Source organism: Mastomys coucha, unplaced genomic scaffold (assembly GCF_008632895.1).
Source record: "Mastomys coucha isolate ucsf_1 unplaced genomic scaffold, UCSF_Mcou_1 pScaffold14, whole genome shotgun sequence".
Classification (NCBI taxonomy): domain Eukaryota; kingdom Metazoa; phylum Chordata; class Mammalia; order Rodentia; family Muridae; genus Mastomys; species Mastomys coucha.
Genome location: NW_022196896.1, coordinates 60,749,799 through 60,758,965, shown reverse-complemented (window position 1 = coordinate 60,758,965; position 9,167 = coordinate 60,749,799).

The window sequence follows — 9,167 nt, the reverse complement described above, 5'->3', positions numbered from 1 at the left end:
TCTCCTAGGCTTGACACCCCTCATTTTGACAGCATCAGCACACACTGTTGAGTATGCAACTTGAAAAGATGCTAGGCATTCTTAACTTTTCTCCTGGGCCAACTCTGGGAAGACATGGCCTACTCCCTCTAGAGCCACATCTTCTCTGTGGAAATACTGGCCCTAGGACAGTGGATGTAGGAGAACCCCATATGTATGTTTACCAAGGTACTGTTTGGTAGTTTTCTACTCTATGGAATAACTCCAATGAGTTTGAGCAGTCATAGTTGATAGGAAGTAGAGAATGAACTGCAAAGCAACAGTGTTGGCTGCTCCTGGGAAGTGGAGACAGCAAGGAGCTTGTGACTGGAGAGACCCGGAGGAAGTTGGAGGTCTAAAAAGAGGCTATCCAAGCTGGTGATGTTGCTGAACTGTTAAGAAGAATTGCTGCTTTTGCAAAGGACCCAAGATTAGTTCCTTGCTCCCATATAGGGGCCTACAAACACCTGTAATTCTAGTTCCTGGGGATCAGATATTATTTTTTGACCCCTGTGGTCACCAGGCACACAGGTGGTGCATAAACACACATGTAGGCAAAACATATATAAATATAAAACAAAAATAAATTGTTTCTTAAGAGAGGGAGTCCATTTTTTCTTTTTTATACAAATACTATTGAAGGAAGACACAGATATAGGGGACTCAGTGTGTGTGCATGTGTGTGTGTGTGTGTGTGTGTGTATGTGATGTGTAGGGGAGTGCTACCACATATTCTCATTCTTAATCATAGCAATTTTTTTGATATCTTAACTACACAAATAATGTTTACCATTCTGACCACTAAGCCAATGCTTATCCTGAATCCTAGATGTTGTCCTGCATCCTTCCACTCAGTTGAATTCAAGTCCAGTGAGTAAAAACCAATATTTACTACCACCAGGCAAGAAGCATGCAGTTCATTATTAAATAAGGACGAAGACTTGTTTATAAGCCTTTATGCTAGTGTCCTTTCCATACCTCACAGTCAACATCCCATTAAGATTTCTGTACAGAATGCTGGGATGTGATTTCTAGCTCACATCAAGGGCTTCCCCTGAATAGCTTCTTTGTTGACTATGGAGACCTTGCCTTTGGACAATCTAACAATGTGATTTAAGATAGAGTTATTGGAACAAGCCAACATGCTGTGTCAGTTTTCAGTTCCAAGTGAACCTTCTGGGTAGACATGACAAACCCACAACCTGCAGTTTGTATGTGGTCAAGACTGTCTATGTATGCAGTCTAACAGAAAATCATTGACTTACTTAAAAATTAAGGAAGGGTTTTGCTGTTGTTGTTTAATTTTGGTTTGGCTTTTGTTTTGGTGTGTGTGTGTGTGTGTGTGTGTGTGTTGATTTGTATTTTAAAATCCAGGTTCTGTTATCTCATTGTCAAAATATTGGGCACCCCTAGGAATGCTGATGTTTGCAAGCAATTTGAATAGATCTTGAAATCTAAAGTTCTCTTCTGAGAAGCTTTTTAGTTTGATATTGCTCAAATACACATCATTTTTTATGAAATAACTTGAGGTGACTAAAAATCAGCTATGTGGTCAATGTAAGGTCACATTGAAAAGCTATGGACTTCAAGGATTTGTGTTAACTTTTCTGATTGGCAATACTTGGTGGTGTCACATACAATACTTTATCCCAGAGACAATGACACTATCAAGCTGTCACAGCGATGACCTAAAATGCCAACCAGATCTGTTCTGTTCATCTCTCCATGGCTGGGTCTAATTTGTGTCCTTTCATTATGCTGAGACTCTAGTAGCAAGGGCAGAATATTCTATGCTTTCTGAGTGGTTCTAGAGGATTTGCAAACCCGAGGCTGCTCATAACGACACCTAAATGTATAGACAGGCGATCTCAAATGAGATTCTGGTGCGCCTCAAACTTGTGACTATTATCCACAAACCAATGTCTGTTGACTATTAGGAGAAGGAGGTGTTTCAGTAACTCTTCTTGTAAGAAATATTCACTTTGAAGTTATAATGATTCTTCATGGGAATACATGCTTACTATAGAGATAATTAGAATGTGATGATATACATTAAGATAAATAAAATCTAATGATAAAACACCACTTTTGGGAGCCATTTGAATGAGTTGACCTTGGGACAATAGACTATTTGTAATATAGAGTCCTGAGATTATTTTTAGCTTAACTGTAACGGAATAATCATTGCTTAAAAATGTGGTTTGAAGAAAGTTAGAAGAGATCTCTTTTAAATGGAGATAAATTGGTTCTCTGTGTGTTGCTTTTCTAGGTTCTTTTTGTTCAAAGTTTACTAGAAATTACAGATGCATAAAGGGTTAAAAGTCCACAGAGATTTCTGATACATGCCCCATGGTTGAGTGTGGAACAATTAGTGTCAGACCAGATGACGGGTCTCCCAGAATGCCTTGCTTAATAATTTGAGAGAGATTGTAAAAGGTCTGTAAGGAAAGTGTAGAAATGCTAAGTGAAGGTCTTTCAAACACCACAAAATTTGCCAAATTATGAAGCAGGGAATTAGAAACACAGGGATAATTATTTCTAAGGATTCAGGTTCCTGGCGATCAGATATTATTTTCTGACCCCCGTGGTCACCAGACGCACAGGTGGTGCACAAACACACAATGTAGGGAAGAGAGAAATTGGCAATTGTGAGGACAGTTTCTGGCTTTTTATGTTTGGACTCACTGTTATCTGAGCCTGACTTGCTTACCATTTGCAGCTTCTGTAGACTTTATTTCTATTCTGAAAGTAACGCAGTTGCAAGTGACTTCATTCACCATGGTACTTGCAGATCTACCATCATGGTTAACAGTTCATCTATATTACAGTTTTTTAAAAGGACTTTACAGTTTGGGTTTTGAAGAAAAGATCATTGGGAAAATCAATTATCCATCTAAGGCCATCAAATTCTACTATGAACTTTGCCATTTCTTTTTATAATACTAACCACACACATCTTGCTCCATAATTTTCATAGAATCAGTATCTTTTCTTACAGGTAACAGAAATTCTAAACATGGTAAGTTTTCTTAATACCTCTCTGATTCTACAACCTTTGAACCTTTTAAGGTTTACCCTCATTTTCTAAGAAGAGTGTTGAGAATAATTCCAAATCATTTAGTAAATTATGGCTTTTAAGCTTTCTGTTCAGTGGCAGACAGGGGAGCACTGTTGAAAGAGTTAATACAGCTTCGATCAGTGTCTATTTACAGCCCCAGAGTGCCAAATGCAGGGGAATGTGGCTGAGTGCATGTTTGTGGAGTCAGCTAGTAGCAGCTGGGTTTCAGAAAATGACTTAATGCTTTGGTTGTGTGCTTCAGTTCCAGGGTTTGGAGTTATTAGAGTGAAGACAATATTCAGTGTCTTACACCTTCTGAGTCTTCGACATAATGTTATCCTTCCAACTGTGAAATGAATTTTGGGCTGTCCTCAAATCCCAGTAAGTAACTAAAACTGCTCTAATGTAAAGTAGGGAACAGAGCAGTAATTACTGCACGCACTTAAAAACCGTACTGAGCTCATTTGCTCAGTGTTTTTTAAGTGATACATAGGGTAGCTAAACTGACACTAATTCATCTCATCGCTGATGTTGCAGGATAGCACAGTAAAGGATAGGGTTCCTGTAACCCTACCCTGTTTCAGGGCAGATTTCATGATAGCTTAAAGACTTGGGTGGTGGGAATGCCTCTCAAATCCTCATCTTTGGAAAGAGCTTCTAAGGCTGTATAGTCAGGATTCAAACTTGAACACTTGGAATAGGATCCTGGTTGCCACCATGCTAAACGAATCATCAGAAGATCCTGGCTGAGAAGTAACCAGGACTTTTTAGTCAGTGGCTTCCCCTGAAGGGTGTTAGGCAGTTATCTACATACCACATATTCCTAAGAAACACCTACTATGCTTCGAAGCCTGACATGGGCTGAGAATTTTGGCGATCATAACTTAGATATTGCAAGTACTTCTGGTGTTTTAATTTTATAACTGAGAGACCTGTGGTGGAGCAATAAGTTAGCTGAAGAATATGTATATATGGAACACTAAGATTCAGAATCACAAAGTCTATCTGTTAAATTACTGTTTCATGATGATTTAGAAGTTGTGAAGTATTTGGTCCATACTATCTAAATATGTTTATATAGTGTGCTGTAGGTATATTTAGGAAGTTTCCAGACTTTGTTTTGACAAACATACTAAACTCAGAAAAATCATTTGGGGCTGGTACTTCAATCCAGTAGCTCATGGTACTATGAGTGCTTTCAGAATGCCTCAGAGTTGCCATCAGGCTATGAATCTGTTTGATCAGTTCATAGCTGATAGAGATGAGAGTGTTTTATTAGATATTTCCTTTATTCGATTTTCAAATTTTATCCCTTTTGAACCCCCCCATCCCATCCTCCCCCTCCCCCTGCTCACTAACCCACCCATTCCTGCCTCCCTGTCCTGACATTCCTCTACACTGGGGCATCGAGCTTTCACAGGACCAAGGGCCTCTCCTCCCATTGATGACCCACAAGGCCATCCTCTGCTATATATGCAGCTGGAGCCATGAGTACCCTTTGGTTGGTGGTTGGGAGATCTGGTGGTACTGGTTGTTTCATATTATTGCTCCTCCTATGGGGCTGCAAACCATGATGTCTTGGCTTCATCTAGTGTGTTGCCCTTATTTTCTGAAAGCATGAGTTTAAGATGGTTATTGAGATTCCTAAAATAGAATTGTTCCCATCTTCTGATGCTTAAAGAATTCTATCACCCACAAACATCTGCACTCCACCTGTGTTTGGCTAATACGTCTTGTCTTCCTTACTCCCCCAACCCCCCAGCCCTTCAGTTGTCTCTTTAAACAGCCATTTTCATCTTTCTTCTCCATTCCCAGACTACTCCTGAGCACATCACTATGTAGGAGCAGACTCCCTCTCTGCCCAGTCAGGAGAGCTGACAGTAACAACAAATCCATTCATCTTTAAGATGAACTTTCTGTTTTCCTGGGTTAAAAAACAGCCCTCATGTGAACCACAAGATGGTTTTTAAGCACTTTGCTCTTTGCTCTTTGCACATCTTTTTTTCTGAAGTCATTCGCTTCACTCTGCTAGGTCTGCTTGGTGTGGCATAGCTAAGGGGTCTTATCCCCTGAATCCTGAAGCTCAGCCAAGTGTCAACTTCTGGTCAGAGATACTATGGAGTAATGCCTAATGGAGATACTATGGAGCAACACGTGATGGGGATACTATGTAGCAACTCCCAAGTCTGGTTTTCTGTCTATAGCAATGTGCTCTGTCTCCTGGTTATACTAGCTTAGGGGAAGGTTCTCCTCTTCCCTTTCAAGGGTGAAGCAAAGTCCCAAAAGTAAGCTGAGTAGGAAACCCAGATGTGAGGAAGCACCATCTCCTAGTCTCTTTGATTCTTACTTAACATTCTGACTGAGTCTGCTCATTAAGTCCCTGACTCACTCATTCATTCTTTATCTCATTCACTGTCCTGATATCACACTAGGTGCTAACAACTTAGCAGTAAATTAGGCAGACACACATACTTTTGGCTCATTCATCCTTAATTTAAAACCACCTCCTTTCTTTTCGTGGGAGCAGTCTTAGTTTGGGTTTTTAACAAATAACTTATCTGTTCTGCAAGCAGAATACCTTTGGTTCGATGCCGCAAGGGGCTGTTTATATCTTTGTCCGTATCTTACTAAGTAGCTTCCAGAGATCTCCTTAATACTTTTGCTTCCACTTAATCCATAAGCATGTATAATAGACACCACAGTAACACTGATTTTAATGACCAGACACTCTCCTGAAAACATATAGTGCTGGGTGTTACAGGGAATGGGGACCATTTGAAATCTCATTTCAGTCTGGCTGCCTGTGTAAACGTTTAACTCAAACTCTGTCCTCTTATGTAATTTCCTTGGTGGTTGCAGGCATCCCCCGATGCCATTATCTGCTGTTTGACTTGAAAATTGAACCTGTCTCCTTGAAATATGCTACACGTTTTCAAAAGTGTAAGCAAACCTGGACGTTAAAATCAACTTAAGCAGAGACAAACAAATGAATACAGATGGGCTGCTGTGTTGTAGCCAGTCTTGCCCCTCCCCCAGCTACCCCTTGGCAGCCATGGACAGCTTTTGACAGAGCCATAATTCAGGGCATGTTCAAAGGCTACAGATACAGCCGCAAGCACTTAAATGGTACTGAAAGTGATATCTTAACAACCTCCGTTAGGCTTAAAAATGAATCCTTGTAGGGACTAATACATTGAACAATTTTTTTAAAAGATGAATGGAGAAAACAGGCTGACTTTTAATAGAGTACTCTTCCCCTAATAGCTCACCAGCTGACCCTCTTAACAGGCCTCTGTAGTTATGGTGTTAAGGTTTAAGGCACATTCTGATCTCTAGGCTTCATCAATTAGACTTTATGTTTAATCAACATAAAAATAATAGAATTCTGGTAAGAAAACTATTTCTATAGCATATCTAGCTGCGATATAGTTCTGAACATCAGCAGTATTCAGAATATGTTGGTCACTACTAACTCCTAAAGACGGACCCTGGATTGAGTGCTTGTTATGGTTGGCAAAGCAGTATAAGGTAAAGATCTCAGGATAGATAGCTGACTAGGAACCTACCTAATGTAGTGACTTTAATTGCTTTGGGGGAAGCTTGAAACAAGGCCATGAAGAATACACAAGAGTGTGGCAATGTAGTACCTGGAAGAGGCCATTTTCTCTGAAATCAACTTTGATTAGGTATGTGTATATAGGAGATGCTAAATTAAGAAAGGAAGCTGGGGCTGGACAGTAATGATGCATGCCTTTAATCCCAGCACTTGGCAAGTGGATTTCTGAGTTTGAGGCCAGCCTGGTCTACAGAGTGAGTTCCAGTCCAGCAGGGGCTATACAGAGAAAGCCTGTCTCAAAAAACCAAAAACCAAAACCAAAACCAAAAAAACAGAAAAGAAAGAAAGAAAGAAAGAAAATAGGGAAGGAAAGATAGAAAGAAGAAAAGATAGATAGAACTAAAATATTTTGTGTGCAAAATCTTCATCTAGTTCTTAAAGTTCTTTTCAAGGGAAACTGAGGCAGCAGCTGTATTCTGAAACATTAGTACCCTGTTGCAGCTTTGAGGCTCTAAGCAGGATGATGAAACTGTTCGGAGCCTAAGCCTATTAGACATATGTGTTTGGATAAGGGAATAAATGAGTTTTGTTGTCTCTATGCATTTTGAAGTATGCTATGCAAAAGCAGAAGCAGTGGGCAGAGTCAATGAATAGTGCCTGGTCCTCCTCTCTAGTCCTCCCTGTGTAGAAATACACACAGAGTAGGTGGGGAGGAACATGGATAGGTAAGTAGAAGAAGTTAGGCTTTTCAGAACTCTCAGTTTATGAAAGCTAATGATGATACCAGCATTAGAGCACACATGGGGCAGACCTCTGGAATACTAACTAACCAATTGACTTCTGTACACAGTTTAATTCAATAACTTCTCATTGGTGTCCTGACAACTAGGTGCTAGATGTGTAATAAGCTCCGAAGTCAAAACGGTACAAGAAAAAAGTTCATTTTGCCTTTAGATCTTTAGCTTCTGTTTTGTCCTCACAAGAAACAACTTTTTATTCAACCAAGAAATCAACAGTGTGTGGCATTCATTACACACAGAACAATATAGCCCCCTTGCTACATTGTCTCTGCAAAAACTGAGTGTTTCCAATGTTTCTTTCTAAAAAGAGACACAGGTTCAAGGTTGGTAACATCCGGGACCTCATTAGGAGGCAACTGAAGTGACTCTCTGGCTAGGCTCTGGGTTCCCTGGTTTATATCGGTTTCTTTACATGCTTTTGGTCACTTGGATTCCTTTTCTTGGAGCTAACTGATAAATTACGTCCCACTGAAGCAGTCTCATTTCAGCACTGGCTTCTTCTCGCCAACAGAGCCTCAAGCTCTGTAGGGGTTTTCTTTAATATGGAGACTGTCCAACAAATTCAGATCATGATTATCATCACATATTGGAATTCGCAGCAAAATTGTTTCTGCACGGAGCACATTGTTGTCAGGAAATACGTGGTGTGGTGTTATTTTAAAAGCATCGGTAGATCAATGTGAGATTTTCCTTTCCTGATCTCCTCATTCTTCCTTCTAAGCAGCGCTTGCATCTTTGCCTCCTACCTAATCTCGTGGTGTAGATTAGAACATAGCATGCCCTCTCTGGGGAAAGGATGCTTATCCCTTTGATGGGTATCTGGCATCAGCAGGAGAGTGGAGAAGAACGTTCACAACAGAGCAATAATGAATAGCTTTCAGGCATGAAGAGAGGAGAAAGAGCCCAGCACCATGCAATTTATGTGAGTCATCTACAACTCTGGCCTTTTGATGTTGGAAAGTCAAAGTAGACTGGCCTTTAATCTTTATACATGTAGCTTTAGCTGCAGTTCTTAGCAGAGCAAGAGTTCAAAGGGGAGAAATGTAACAACAACAGCAACAACAAATCTAAAGGAGGGGTAGAGGGTCTTAGCAAGCCAGGAGTGCTAAACAGATTTATTTTTAATTTTTAAAATTTTATTTATGTGTACTCTTTTAACATCATTTCCTCCCTCTCTCCCTTCCATCCTCCTATTCCTAGCATGTCCGCTATATATTTCTCATCCATGGCTCTCTTGCTTTTAATTGTGATTGTCTTCTATCTACACACACACACACACACACACACACACACACACAGACAGAGGGAGAGAGAGAGAGAGAGAGAGAGAGAGAGAGAGAGAGAGAGAGAGAGAGAGAGAGAGAGAGAGAGGACATGAGAGAGGAATACATGTATAAATTAAAGTTGCTGAATACATTTAGTATATATTTTTGGGACCGATCACATGTTATTTGATAACTGATATGTTTTATAAAGCAGTGGGAGAGGGTGCCTTAGTGGGTCCAGGCTGAGGCACTCCCTTCACACTAGGTATCAGTCACAGGACAGGTCTAGTATAAAATGAAGCTTATTTGGGAGATGGGAGGGGAGTATAGCTAGAGAAAGAAAGGGGACAGAGAACGACAGAAAGAGAGGACAGAGAAAGGAGGGAAGAGGCTAGGCAGGAAAACATGGGAAGAGAGAGAGAGAGAGACAGAGACAGAGAGAGAGAGAGAGAGAGAGAGAGAGAGAGAGA